General features: G+C 44.5%; 1 protein-coding gene across 2 annotated transcripts in view; it reads left to right on the forward strand.

The window, feature by feature from the left end:
* Positions 1–15,114, forward strand: part of LOC135368331 (probable G-protein coupled receptor 21) — a 74,662-nt gene continuing 59,548 nt past the window's right edge. The window contains exons 1-2 of one of the 2 annotated variants that reach the window (XR_010414751.1): positions 327–343; positions 8,055–8,137. The gene's annotated coding sequence lies outside the window, so the exon portion shown is untranslated. Of the gene's footprint in view, positions 344–8,054; positions 8,138–15,114 lie in introns of those variants that run through there. The other variant, XM_064601529.1, reaches the window with a different exon arrangement.

The following is a 15,114-nucleotide window of genomic DNA, read 5'->3' on the forward strand; positions in this document are numbered from 1 at the left end:
GCAGACGAAGAGCGAAACGAGCCATCGCAAACGTATATAGAGCTTTGTGGCGAAAACAAAACGAGCTCACAAACGAACTACGTGCTCGAGAAATCTCGGGATTACCAGTGGTGTCGAGCACCGATTCGTGCGACCAGTTTTGCAGTGGAACAGGTTGAAGATGTGATGAGTGGAGCAGCGCAGTTTGGGGGGGACAGCGCATGGATGGTGAGAGGCTGAGGATGCCGGTCGGAACGTGCAACAAGCGAAGCGACGCAGCGGTGGCGGTGGATGCCCGTCGCTGCATCCGGAAAATCGGAGAAACAAGGTCGCGGGGCATCGCAGGGGGCATATATACATAAAGGTGAGTGGCATCGTGGGTACGGCGCAAGAATGTGAGTGAAACGCGTTGCACACAGCAGCCATTTCCAGTGAGGTGTCGCATGTGAAGGTGAGCAACATCGTACTGTTGCCCAGGCACGCTGCAGTATGTGTAATGGAGGAGAATGTTAGCCGTCTAAGTCGGCTTACTATTCGGTCGTTTCGTAACGCTATGCGGGAAGGAAGCATACAAAACAGTTTTCTATTTATTTATTTATTTATTTATTTATTTATTGGTATTTTTATGGTGCCCAATTTTTAGTAACATAAAACGATTAGCAAAAGACATATGTCAGCGTCTAATCTGTTTGTTTGGGAGACAAATTTGATTAGCTTTATGAATTAGGCGTCGTATCATATCTACGTGGATATCTTCCATCGAGGAAGCGTGTTAATCGTTTTGGATATAGCTTTATTGGTAGACCTTAGCCAATCGGAGAGGTCTTCCCGGGTTGTTGGGATTCTCTCGAGGTGCACTTTTATTGCAAGCATGGACGTTCTGGTTCTGCGCATTGTAAAATTAATGATTGTCGTTAGAATATTATTTCCCTATATTTCGCCATATAGCCGGCCGCACACTTACTGCGTGTTAGCCGTGTACTACGGTATGCTGTATCGGTGATATACGGTTTCATGATAAGTTAAATATACAGCTGACTTTTTCAATTATTTATGTACCCGTATTAATAATAATTTTGTGTAGATTTATATCTCTCATGTACTGGTACTTTTGCTACGAAGCAATGCAAAGGCAAAATGTCGTCAAGAAGGTGTAGAAATTGGTGTATTGCGCGGCAAGATTACGCGAAATACAAAGCATTATGTATTATTGTGGTACAGAGTTTCTGCACACATAACACATAATGCACGGTTAACTCGTTCAGCTGCAATACGACAACTACATTGTGAGCAAACGGCAAATACCCTCCGCTGCTGGCCGGCCTTTCAATTAATACTCATTGAGAAATCGTGACAGACGAGAGAACTATAGGGATTCGGCTGCAGCATTACTTCGACAGATAACGAGGTTCGCCCTGCCGCACAGCGCCATAACTCAATTATTAGTCCATTACGGTGTATTCCGAAAAGAGGACTTGGCGAAGCCCTGGGGGCTGTCAATTTATGCATTCCTCCGAAGTCAACATGTTAGTACAAAGGTGCAGACGACGTCCTGGATTTTCAGTCTTATTATTCGCAGAAATCCAACAGTGAAGTGTTCTTTAGTATTCACAAGCTTTCACGTAGTATAGTCTTACATTTCTTTAGGTACAAAACGTTTGTGAACTTCTTCGTGACAAACGTTTTGCGCCTGAAGAAATGTAGACTATACATGAAAGCTTGTGAATATCAAAGAAGGCTTCACTGCCCTCTAAAAACATAACTTCACCACATAACACGGTGAAGGCCAACCATGGCCATCAATCCCGACTGGTGGAAAACGCGGTGGTACGCCTTTTGTGGAACTGCATAAGTGTTCCAAAAAACGCGTACGCTTCCCGTTTTTAACCAATCAGGGGGCAGAACGATGTCATTCCGGATGGTAATTGGCGAAGAGCCTGTGGTGAAGTTCTGTTTTTAGAGCGTGTTTGATTTCCTGCATATCTTTACTGTTCTGGACGCAGGCTGTTTTCTTCACTTCCCTCTGCTGTTCTCATTATTCGGTAAAATACATGTACTTTGGCATTCTTATCGTTAAACTGATCGAGACCAAATTTCATCAGACACTACATTTTTATGACATGATAAAATTGATAAAAATTGATAAAGTTGATGCGAACTGAAAAACAAAGTGTTTTTTTTTCTCACATGAAGGCTAAGAATAACAAACACACAGCTTGGCAGGGATAACACATACCACCACCTCGTATTAGATTGTACTGACAAAATTTAGTTTCAGTCTCCGCATCTGTCAACGGTCGTAAGGAGGTGTTACCCCCAGGTGTTTTTTCATCACTCTGTGTACGTCATAAGCAAATGAGTATTGAACGAGAGAATGTAATCTTTTCATTGGCAGACGAGTGTTTGCTGGGACAGCGCGTCCTACTCAATATTTTTCATCGCGTGAGTTAATATGAATAATAACTGAAATGAATTCGTTCTCGAAAAACGTGGTTTATTAACGTATGCAAATGGAATATTAGATTAGATAAATGTAGGTTAGCCGAAACGAGGGAGCAAAATGAAGCTTTGTGATGAAGCTTCGGCTATACAGGGCACGAGATGTCAGATGAGGACGTTATCCTGCGGAATTTATTTTCATCTACGCCACTTCTTCCTTCTTAAGGACGGCATCTGGCCGAATATCAGTGCCGTCCTAGTTGATAATATTAAAGTAGACAAAGACGAGAAATAATGGAGACATTAGTCAGGACCAGAGCTGTGAAACAATAATAACAAGCAATGAAGTTAAAGTAATTAATTACTTTTGGAGTAACTAACTGCTCTATGTATAAAGACTCTCAGAAAGGAGTTACTGTAGCTTTCCGCCATGCTTTGACACCAGTTAATATTATATTTGCGGCTGCAGTATATCGTTCTTTTGAAAGTCTGTGGCTTTTGCTAGTTTTACACATATTTTTAACATAAATTCAAGACATAGTATACTCAAACAAGGCGTGAGCTGCGCATGCGGGAGCTTATCTCACCTAGTCGACGAGGTAAACTTTTAACTCCCGTTTTACATAAATCTGACCTGTGATGGTTCGTATGCAGCACCTTAAGGTTGAGGAACATGTCTATATAGTGCCATAAAATTAATATGTTTAATTAATCAATGTTAGTGTTAATATGTTAATTAATATGTCTAACGTCATAAAATTAATAACTTAACACCAGTGTTAGATGTGCTTTCTGCGTCCCGTACAGGTATTCTCTTTTCACAAGTTGCATTGTTCACATAAACAGTTATGTTATATAGCTTTTTCTCTCTCTCTCTCTCTCTCTCCTGTAATCTAATCTCAGTTAATCAAATCCGAGCGTGCTACGCCACCAAGTTCCGCTTTTAGAGTGCATTCCTATACTGAGCCGAATATATTTCATAAACATTCGGATGCACCATTTGTATATTCCTACTTTCGAATGTATCCCCACCAACGGGAAGCGGAGAATGTTGACTTTTATCCAGTGACAGAAGGCTCCAACGCGGGGACCAGTTAGGATCTAATTTTGTGGTATAAGAGTGCAAACGCGGTTGGCAACAAAATTTCAAGCAATCAAATACGACACCCAACAACAACAAAAGCAATTATATTTTGACGATGAAGTGGGGAGGTTTTCCACTCTAGGAATGGAACGCTACCCCATATAATACAAGAGATGACGATGATGAGAGATGACGATGATTATCGTGGTGGTGGGAATGTCCTACCCAGCTCTATCCGTATCCAGCGTATGATCCGTACCCAGCGTTTGAGACTAGATTGGTTCAGATTACAAGGAAAATGAAAAATATGAAGGGGTTAGAGCCACGCTTGCTTATTATGTTTGCGTCCGTTTTCCACGTTTATCAAGTTTAAACGTTTAAACGTTTATCAGTATAAACAAGGAAGGCATCAGTCCCACCCACTGAATCTGCTTTCGTCAGACTAAGATTACCTACTATACAGTTGAACTACCTTTGACATGCACTTTTATATGGTTCTGAACTGTCACGTCACTGTCAGTGTCACTTACGAATGAGTTATGCAGAAAGATAAATATACGCGATAAATAAAAGATATGGAATAACGTGGTGCAAAACGAAAACCCACTCGCTTTCTTCTTAGATCAGAATAAAAGAAGACAGAAAAAACACCTGGACGGAAACACCTCGGTCGGGTGTTTAACAAGGCACTATATAACTTTCCAATTCCCATACCTGAACCCCTAAGTCCAATATTTTAACAGCTAACACATTGTCAGTTTATTTAATTGTATTTAACCAATTAATCAGGAACAGTGAAAAAAATACTGGCGACTACGATATGCGTCCGCTAACAACATTCAGTCCGTTTCATTCACGTAGTGAGCACTCCATCTTTTTTTTTCTTTTTTTTTTCAGCCTTATCGAATGTTAGTTGGGACATTCTGTGTACCATTGTGTTTCCAAGACGAGGAAGGACCCTTAACGACCTCCCCCAGACCATTCTGCCCGCGGCGAAATGACCACTTTCTAATGATCCACTCGCGACTCTGTAGACGTTCAATGGGCGGAATCCATAATGTCCCCATCCAATGTTTCTACTATACTTGCCGAAGGAAAAAGTATTCGGAGAACTCTGCTTGGGGTAAAAGCAAATCTCGTTTGGTGCGAGAAGTTCGGTGTAACTTTTGAAATTCTAGCGCCCCGAAACCTTCTATATATACTTAGTGTCCGACTTTTCGGGTTAAATGTCTTTCCCGGATTCGGGGGGAAAAAATATCGGGTGTTTATTTTAAATCTGAAATTCGGAGTGGAATCGGGTGATGTTGATGCGTTCGTTTCGTATCGGGTATTCTTTCTTTGTGCAGGAAGCGGCTCGCGGTTAAAGGTGTACATATTGGCCGCACATGGCATTCCTCGCGCATTATAGTCACAAGCAGCACGTGTTATCACATGAAATATGATGAGGGAAACATCTGAGTTTGAGGAGTAAGCACAGGGTCACACACCCTAAGAAAAAAAAAGGAGTAAACTGGGGAGTAAATGCAGCTTCCAGTCCCCTAGACTGCAATTTGTCACCGAACTTCACAAACGGTCTTCCGAATGCAACACTCTGCGTAAATATGTGCTCTTGGTCAATTTGATGCATAAGGCTGTATAATTTTGCCAACTTCGCAATTTTCCACCGACACAGAGTAAGAAACATATAGCGCTTCTTTCTTCGGAAATTGTGCCCAATGTATGTCGCAAGATTTGATATCGCTCGATATAGCACGGTTGACGATTTAATTTAAAGTATTTTCATGCATGTACATACACGAATTATGTACCCGGGACTCTTAGAAGAGAGCATGAAATGCAGCCCACACTCTGTGACATTCATTTACTCCCGTGCATTTACTCCCTAAAGGGACTATTTTGTGGCAATGTAGTTAGTCCCCAAAGAGAGTAAACTCCTTTTTTTCTTAGAGTACAGAGGAGGGGAACACGGAAAAACACGGAAGGAACAGAAGAGGCAGACTCAAAAGAGTATATGTATCGTCCGTTCCTTCAGGCTTTTTTTTTTTTAGCTTTGGTCTAAAAAAATGTTCTTCAATTCCCTTTGCAGCCATCCTGTAGTATTGCCAGTGCCAGTACTACATGGTCGTGTTCAACCTAAGAATTTCATTGTCTGTGCATCTTTTTCTTGGTTAGCGTGCTGGCCATGTCACATCGAGGCTGGGAGGTACCCGGGTTCGAATCCCGGTGGCGGGTGGCGGCTGTGCTGCCTGGGGTTTCTCCTGTGTTTTCTTCAGACGCTGTCAGACATATGTCGCCACAGTTCCCTTAGAAGTCGGCCCTGGACGCACATTCACCTAGAGCGTTAGTCGTGACGTTGCCCTCCTCTGTGAAGCCGAACAACGGCGAGCTTTTGCGTTAGCACCAGCACCACCACCAGGTATTGAGCTGGCCTTCTGTATATCAAAGTGACGTTGCCATTGGTCGCGGTATGTGATGTGAATTGATGAAGCAATGGATGAGCAATGAGCCAAATTCTTTGTATGACGCAAACTCAACAATATAAATTTTCTTTCGCGACGTAACATCGATTGTGCTAACTTTACCGATCATCGCAAGGGCACCTTCTTCATGACGAGGTAATGTCGTTGCGCACTGACGTAGCCCGAAATCGTACCTTCGGTCGTGCATTTGGGAGAGGGCAACGCACCACCGCGGTGAAACACCCCATCTCATCGTCATCATTTATTGTTGTTGTTGTTGTTGTTGGGAGAGGGAAGTAAGGGTGAAATCCTGCTCCCCTATGTAAAGTCTCCACAGAACCCCACCCGAAATATTTTTCCAACGCCTACAAGCGCTAGTTTTAAAAGGCGCAAGCACTATGGGCATACGCAATCTATCCCGTTTTGTATATAGATAGCGCCGTTTTAACGGCATAATGCCAATGATGACAATGATGATGATAATGACGAGAAAAAAAATCTTTTCAACAAACAACTCGCCTTACAATAATAAGCACGGCTCTCCGACTAGAAGTTTATGGGTGCAGTACGGTAAATAGCTTGCGCCGCTATAACGTTCTCCCGTAAACCTCATTGCTAGTCCCCGCGTAATTACAGTTTGACCAATTTTGGTGAGAGATTGCGCTTGGGCGCACGGGAGCAGGGATTGACCGGAGGAATTGCAGCTTCCCTCATTTGTCCCAGACATTATATCATCGTGGGGCTTTGATTGCCGCATATTCTATATATGACGAATTCTGCGAAGGTAGCAGGAATGATAATTGGTGGCTCCACGTCGTCAGACGATCCCGATCGACGAACGGATGGCAGGATCGGTTCGCCGTTGTTGGGCCGTTGTTGGCCACACAGATGTGGGCGTCGTCACGATTATAGCCAAACAAGAAAAGGAAGAAAGACGGATGGAGGATAGAGGATGAAGGGTGGAGATGAGTAGAGGGTGCGTGAGTCCGTCGGGGAGAGCAAAGTATTAGGTGGGTCGTTGAGCAACACCTGCCTTCTGCAGAAAGACAATAAGGTTTGCTCGCAGGATGAACTTCACCGCGCAACACGGTGCTAGCCTACCCCGAATGACACCGTCATGTCGCTTGATGTGTTGAAAGCCGGAGACGTCCGTCTTTTTGTGACACTTGTCTGTATTAATGTGTTAATGTTGTGTGTGGTGACACCGTTATGTTAATTCTAACAAAAAGGGGGTACGCCCGGGGCTTTCCCCAAATCAGCATAGTGATGACGCTATCGATGGTCGTCCTTTATCGTGTTATAAACTTCTGTTTTTTGGAGTGATAGTAGTCAAGTTTTCCGGGGCGATACGCTCGGATACATCCCCCTTGACGTAATAATCTAATCTTCTCGATCGTTCTCGAGCAAAGTCTCGTTAAAGAATGCCAGGCTGCGCTGCTGTATCGTAGACTCATGACAAACACACACACACACACAAGAAAAAAGAAAGAAAGAAAGAGGGACGTTCTAGTGTTTCCACATTCACGGTCTCAGACACCATCCTGGCGCTGCTAACGTTAAGATAAAAGCGTTCACTGTTTGTGCGAGGTTCCATCAACATTCGGCGCTGTCCCGAGGGGAAGGAAGCGGCTATACAAGACAGGCTAGTCTAAAAAGAAAAGTGAAGAAACGGGTAAATATTTTCTAAAGCTCTTGACGAAAACGAGCCCCATCGTCGCCATCGACCTCAACACCGCTTCCTCGTCAGTCGTCACTAATGCTGCTCACTGATGCCATGGCGCCTGTACTATGGCAAGAAAGAGCACGACTACGATCGCCTCCCGTTCTTATTGTCGGGGTAATATGAATGGTTGTGCTGTTTCTAGCAAGCAACAAAAAAAAAAAAAAATATATATATATATACAAGAAAAAAAAGAAAAGAAGAAAGAGAGACCGTTCCCTCTGGGATGGAGAAAACAGTACACGGGCATATCGTTGCTCGCATGCCAGTTAATTCGTTCACCAGGAAGTTCCATCAGGCACATTGTTGACCACATGACGTCTGTGGTTGCATTTCTTCTTTATTTATTTCTTCTTTTCTTTTTCTTGTACAGTATAGTCAATGCAATCTATCAGACGGCAGGAGGCAGGACGTCGGAAAGTCTGCACAGACGCATTAGCAAAGGCACGTGGCGACCCGGGAATCCGTTAGGAGGTCATCCCGTTAGGAGCTTTCGGACGGAATCCGACCTTCCTCAGGTGCGATACATTGAACACTTGGTAGGTATATTTATACTAATGTGTATAAGAGAATTAGTTAAAAAAAGAATTAGTTCGTATAGATATCTCTACAAAGTGTTCAATGTACCGCACCTGAGGAAGGACGGACTCCGTCAGAAAGCTTGTTCTTTAGTAAAATAAATTATTTAAATGTTTACACCGGTATAAATGGCGTTCTTTTTTATCATTTACAGAATTTTTAATAAAAAAGCAATCTGGGGACAGCATAGATGTACTTTTTGCAGTTGAGTTTTACGGCCAGGCGGACATCCTCTCGAAGAAAGTATGCAACTACAAGATGACTAATTACCTAAAATTCATTAATTAATCTTTTAATTAGGGGATTTCGGGCAAAAGCGAGGTTGCAGAATGAGACTGTCCTACTTGAAAGCCATTCCACGCTCCAGCGAAAATCCGGAAAGGAGTGCGAGCCATGAAATATCCATCGCTGAATTTTGGCGAGCCGAAACCGAAACCGAATGAAAATGCCTCGGGAGCGCGTCACCTTCGCCGACGGATGCTTATCTGGGCCGGAAAGAGGTTTTTCCGGCCAGCTGAGCGCCACCTATACTCCAATCATCTCCATCGCTCCAAATCACGTGGCCCTCTGACGTGAAATGAGCGCTGTACTCCCTGTGTTCCCGGTCGCCGCGGTTTCGGCGTCGGCTCATTTGCATATCAAAATTCGGGGATGGATATTTTAACGCACGTGCATGTTTGGGGGTTTTTTAATCGTGGAATGGCTTTCAACGAAGCTACTCTCTCATTCCGTTATCTCGTTTTTGCCTGAAATCCCCTAATTAAATAGTTAATTAATGCATTTTAGGTTATATTTCATCTTGTAGTTGCATGCGTTCATCGAGAGTATGTCCGCCTACACTCTTAGCCGGTAGTACACTCTTAAAAATGAACTTCACCACATATATACTGGTGCAAATACTGAAATACAGCAAATACTGAAAAAAGTATTTTAAATACTTTAAAAATACTTGTCGCAAAAAGTATGGAGTAGAGTACCAAAATACCGAAAAAAAGTATTTAAAATACTGTATTTTGAATACGTACTCAAGATACGTACAAGTCTGCAAAGCGTGAAATGGAGACCCCACTCCGTGACATTCATTTAGCCGCATGCATTTAGTCCAGAAATGAACTGATACTTTAGTATATATAATTATTCCCCAAAAGGGGTAAAACAACTCTCTCTTTTTTATCTTACCGTGTACGGTACGTAACCTGCACTAGGGTCGATGACTGTGAATTTTTTTTTTTTTTTTTTTTGGCAGGAACGGCCGCACTCTCGCAAAAGTTGGCAGTTGCTCGTGCCAGAGCATGAGAGAAACTGTTCGGAATACTGTTGTTAGCGAGGCACGATGTTTGCATTCCCCGGCGGCAGCTGTCCACGTGAATTAAAATTTCGCCTCCGTGCACATCGCGCGCTCCCCGCGGAGTATGCAAATCGTATGTGTGCTCGGAGTATGCAACGATGAGACATTGTCGCTGCAGGACTAAAACGTGCTGTCTCAACGCATTCAAAATGGCCGGTAAGCGTATGTTATCAAAGCGCGCGTGCACAAGAGGGGGGGTCGTACTCTTACCATTCGGCCAAAATTATCTTAATTGATGGGTTTACGGTATTTATTGCCATTAATATTACACGTATTCATTGATATTTATTATTTTTAATATTTTTTTAATTTTATGAACACATGGCCGTTTATGTTATAGTTATACACTCTTAAAAATGAACTTCACCGCATAGCACGCTTTTAGCCAACCATTATCTGGAATGATATCGCTATGTGCCCTGATTTGTTCAAAACGGTAGGCGTACGCCTTTTCTGTGACACTTATGCGGTTCATAATTGTCACAAAAATGGCGTACGCCTCCCGTTTTCAGCAAATCAGGGCACATAAGGATATCATTCGACATGATGGTTGGCTAGGAGCGTGCTATGCGGTGAAGTTCATTTCTAAGAGTGTAGGATTATATAACGTTCCACTCCTACACTCCTAAAAATGAGTTTCACGACATAGCACGCTCCTAGCCAACCATCATTCCGAATGACAACGTTCTCGCCCCTGATTTGTTGAAAACGGTAGGCGGAGCCTATTTTGCCAGTATGCACGTGCATAATAGCACAAAATAGGCTCCGTGTCCCGTTTTCAACAAATCAGGGGCGAGAACGTGGTCATTGGAATGATGGTGAGGCCGACACCGGCGAGCCCCTTCACCAGCACCACCACCCAAAGGGGCGTACACCTCGAAGTTTTAGCAGATCAACCTAATAACTGTGTCAATTCGGGGTTTTATAGTTAGCTGGAAGCGTGTTTGGCGGTGAAGCTCTACACTCTAAAAACAGAACTTCACCGCATAGCGCGCTGTGCGCCAACCATTGCCACGATTGATAGAGTTATCGCTTCTGATTCGAAGAGAGAGGGGGGTGTACGCCTTTTTCTGTCAATTTGGATATATGATATATCACAAAAAGGCGTACGCCTCCCTCTTTCCTCGAGTCAGAAGCGATAACCCTGCCATTGGTGGCAACGGTTGGCGTACAGCGTGCTATGCGGTGAAGTTCTATTTTTAGAGTGTCTCTTAAGAGTGTTAAGTGCTGAAAAGTGTAGATTGTTTTGTTTTTTTTCTGCCAATGTGCAGCATGCAAGGCTTCCATCTGTAAATTGGCCAGACGCGTCATCTAAAAATGACACGTTTCTCTCTATACCGGGTGCTCTGCAAGCAGTTACGAAAGTCCAGTAGGCCTTAGAAAGTCATTACGCCGCCTTAGTAATGGCAGCAGATCGCCGATAATCGGGTTTGGATGGCGTTGGATGGCGTCGAACGCGCTAGAGCGTGCCCAGTCAGGTTCGTGGATTTTACCAGGCGGAAATTATTGCATCAAACACCAGGCGCGCAGGAAACCGCGCGACTGCCTCGAGAACTATAATATGACACACCATCGGAAGGCGCGATTGCCAGAATGCTGAAGCGGACACGTGCTCATCAAAGGTCCGGTGGAAGCCATTCTACGTGGTGCCTGGTGTTGAGCATGACGTCTGTGTAAATGATCGATTGCGGAGTACTGCTACGGTAGTGTTAACGCCTTGTAAAACGCCGCCGTATGTGGTCCAGAAAACGGAACCACTGTTGAACGGCGCCGTCCCTTATCCGATGGTAGCGCCACTGAGCGCCTGTTCCGCTCTAAAAACGGAACGTGACCGCATAACACTCTCAAGGAACCGTGGAAAGCAGGACTTCACCACAAAGAACGCTGTTAAAGCCAGCCATCATACCGAATGACATCCTTATCACTTCTGGTTTGTTGGATAAGGGGCAACTGGTTTGTTGGAAAAGGGAGGTGTACGCCGTTTTGTGATGCTTACGATTTACCCCAGTTATATGAGGCAGTGCCTGTGCCGTGCGCCATCGGACCTGTGTGCATCATGCAGTGTGCGCGCTGACCTGATATCACCTACTTATGGACGGCCGTGTGTACCAGCGGGAGCGCGAGACCTTGCAACACGGAATGCATGCAATCGACCACCGCCTCTTTACCATAGGCAAGGTGCTGGGCCCCTGGTCCTTCCCTTTTCCCTTTGTTTCCCCTTTTATCTTTCTTTTTCCCCTTTTTTCTGCCAATAAATCCCCCCCCGGTCCTTTCTCCCTTTTTCTTCTTTCTTTCTGTCAATAAATCCCACCTCCCTGGTCCAGTAGCGTTCCTATGCACCAAGGTATCCGTCATCTTTGGGATTTCCTGTCATCAACAGGCTTCTCCACCCTGCTTTGATCACGTGAATCCTCATCTCCATCATCATCTCTCACTATCTACAAATGGCACTGGGGCAGCGCCTAGCCTGCTGGCCGGAATCAGCCCCATTTTGTGTGTGTGTCTGTGTGTGTGTGTGCGTGCGTGTGTGCGTGCGTGCGTGTGTGTATGTGTGTGTGTGCGTGTGTGTGTGAGTGAGAGAGAGAGAGAGAGATGCTTACGCAGTTTTTTAATTGTCACAAAAAGCCGTACACACCGCGCTTCCCAAAAATCATTAGTGGGTGGACTTCAGCGTGATATAAGGTGAACTTATGTTTTAAGATTGCAGTAGCGTTGCACCGACGTGGACAAACACAGACACGGGAGCAGGAATGAATGAGAACTATATACACTCGCCATCGTTGCGCTCTATTCTAAGAGCGGAGGGGGTTACCTTGTGTCCTGAGCCGACTTCAGGGGAGCTGTGCCGACATATGTCAGCAAAGTTTGCAGGAAAAACCCTGGGAAAATGTCATAAACTGCAAGAATTCGACCGCACCACCTTTCAGCCCTTACAGTGACCTTTCAAGATCACCAACGATGGGTTGGATTGGATTGGATTAAAAAGAAAAAATGATAGGAGATTGTGGTTCCACGGATGCGGAGCCGGTCACTCAGTTGCGTTTACGGTTGACTGACGACCGCTAGGGGTTGGTGAACCTGATGAAGTAGGCAGGAAAGAATCACCACTAATACCATCATCGAGCAACAGCTACACAGATACACATCCGCTAGCCTTTCCCAAGATGCATCAAGCGATTTTCAATAGCAATAAATGAACCTGAGATGCTCTTTCTTTTCGAAGTGCTCGCGGAGATACGATATAACGCCAGGGTGGACGCCCTGTTCGCATGGCTGTACTAAAGCGATCTTTAAGTGGTGCTAAGTAGTGCTGCGTCGTGCAGTTCATTTCCACTTGAGCTTTTGGCTAAGAATAGCGGAGAGAGAAGATTGCGTGCACTGACTCCGTCGTCATCAACATAACAGATGTTCTCTCGCGATTGAACAAAGCTCTTTAAAATTCCGCTCCCTTTTCTTCTTCTTTTTTTTTCTTTTTTTCATGACCCTTCGGGAGGCCACAGTCATTGTCGAGTTCGGGCGGGACTAATTTTTGCCATGTCAACTCCTCTGCGCGAAAGAGCATGTGTTCTGGACGTAAAAGGGCATCAATTAAGATGACGAATAATTGGCATCACTCCAAAATACGCACAACAAGCCACCTCACTGATTATATCGTCTTTGATAATCATTGTATTGTAAACCTGCCACTATATCCTGTTTCAAAGCAGCAGTGATTCATTCATTCATCAGTGTATCATTCTGTGCAATGGTTTGCCCTCAACGTGTTATGTGGCGAAGTTCTGTTGTTGTCGAGACTGGGAGGTACCCGGGTTCGAATCCTGGTGCCGGCTGTGCTGTCTGTCGTTTATCTGGGTTTTCCTCGGACGCTTTCAGACGTATGTCGGCACAGTCCCCTTAGATGCCGGCCCAGGACGCACACTCCCCCAGGGCGTTAGTTGTGACGTTGCCCACCTCTGTGAGGCCGACAACGGGGAGCCCTTCACCGCCGCCACCACCACCACCATCTGTTTTAACAGTGCGTATGCATAACAGTGTTGTATTAACAGTTTTATATTATTTTCTGTTACACTATGCAAACAGAACTTCACTACATAACACGCTGAAAGGCCACCATTGCACAGAGTTGTACCGTTAATCGTCATCCCCGATTTATGGAAAGCGTAGGGCTTACTCCTTTTTGTGACAATTAACGTAATTACATAAGTGTCACAAAAGGCGTAATCCACACTCTTTTGAATGAACTTCACTGCATAGCACGCTCCTGGCCGACCATCATCTCGAATGATATCTTTATCTGCCCTGATTTGTCGAAAACGGGAGGCGCACCCCCCTCTTTTTTTGTAACACTTATGCAGAAATGTTAATTGTCACAAAAAGGCGTATGCCCCGCGCTTTTTCCACAAATCAAGAGTGATAGAGGTATCACTCTGTATAATGGTTGGCCTTCAGCGTGCTATGTGGTGAAGCTTCGTTTTAAGAGTGCTCCCGCTTTCAACGAATTAGGGGAAAGAACAATATATATATATATATATATATAAACATAACTTCACCCCAAAGCACACTGCGCGCCAACCATTGCCACAAATGATGGTGTTATCGCTTCTGATTCGAATAGAGAGGGGGGAGGGCGTACGCCCTTTTGTGGCACTTTGGATATATGATAATCGCCATAAAAAGGCGCACACCCATATCATTCGCGGTAGTGGTTGGCGCACAGCGTGCTCTGCGGTGAAGTTCTGTTTTTAGCGTGTAGGTGCGCGTTATGAGGTGAACGTCTGTTTTAACCGTGTTTGCTGAGTCGAAAATCCTGAGACGACTCCAGGTTTCTTCGTTTCGGTCGACTTCTTCGTCGTTACTTTCGGATTTTATAAAACGCTACACGGCTTCTCATCAACGGGCGGTCGCGAAATCACTCCATACATCATTTCGCATATTCTCACACTTGCACGCTATTCCGTTATTCCACACTCCATACACTCCAACAAATTTATTTTACACGCCTCGTTGACTGGTTCCTCATGTTTAAGCCCGTCTTGGTGCAATTTATCTTTACAGTTCCATACTGTGAAGTCTGTATTTCCTAAACTCAAAGTCCACTCTACACTCTAAGAAAAAAGCTTGTGAAAAGATGGTAACTTCCATAGTTACCACCTAAGTCAACATAGCGTCTGATAAAGGGTGTAAAAGGGCGGTAAAATCAATTATCACATAGCCAAGATGCTACAAAAAGGCGTACGCCCCCTCACTCACCGAATCAGAAGCGGTAACCCTATCATTCGTACTTTGTAAAATTTCAGGCATAACGTATGCGACAATTATTACCTCCCAAAAAGGTGTAACTGCCCCACCCTTTTTTTCTAAGAGTGTAGGAAGGCGGACCGCTCATCTAAACAACGTTATACCCCAACTCTCACCTTCTCGTCTCCTTACCGTCTCCTCTCGTTACCCGCTGTCGCTCACCTGCTGAACCGCGTTTCTGTATTCCTTTTACATCGAAAACTCTTTG

The sequence above is a fragment of the Ornithodoros turicata genome, chromosome 9 (genome assembly GCF_037126465.1).
Source record: "Ornithodoros turicata isolate Travis chromosome 9, ASM3712646v1, whole genome shotgun sequence".
NCBI lineage: Eukaryota > Metazoa > Arthropoda > Arachnida > Ixodida > Argasidae > Ornithodoros > Ornithodoros turicata.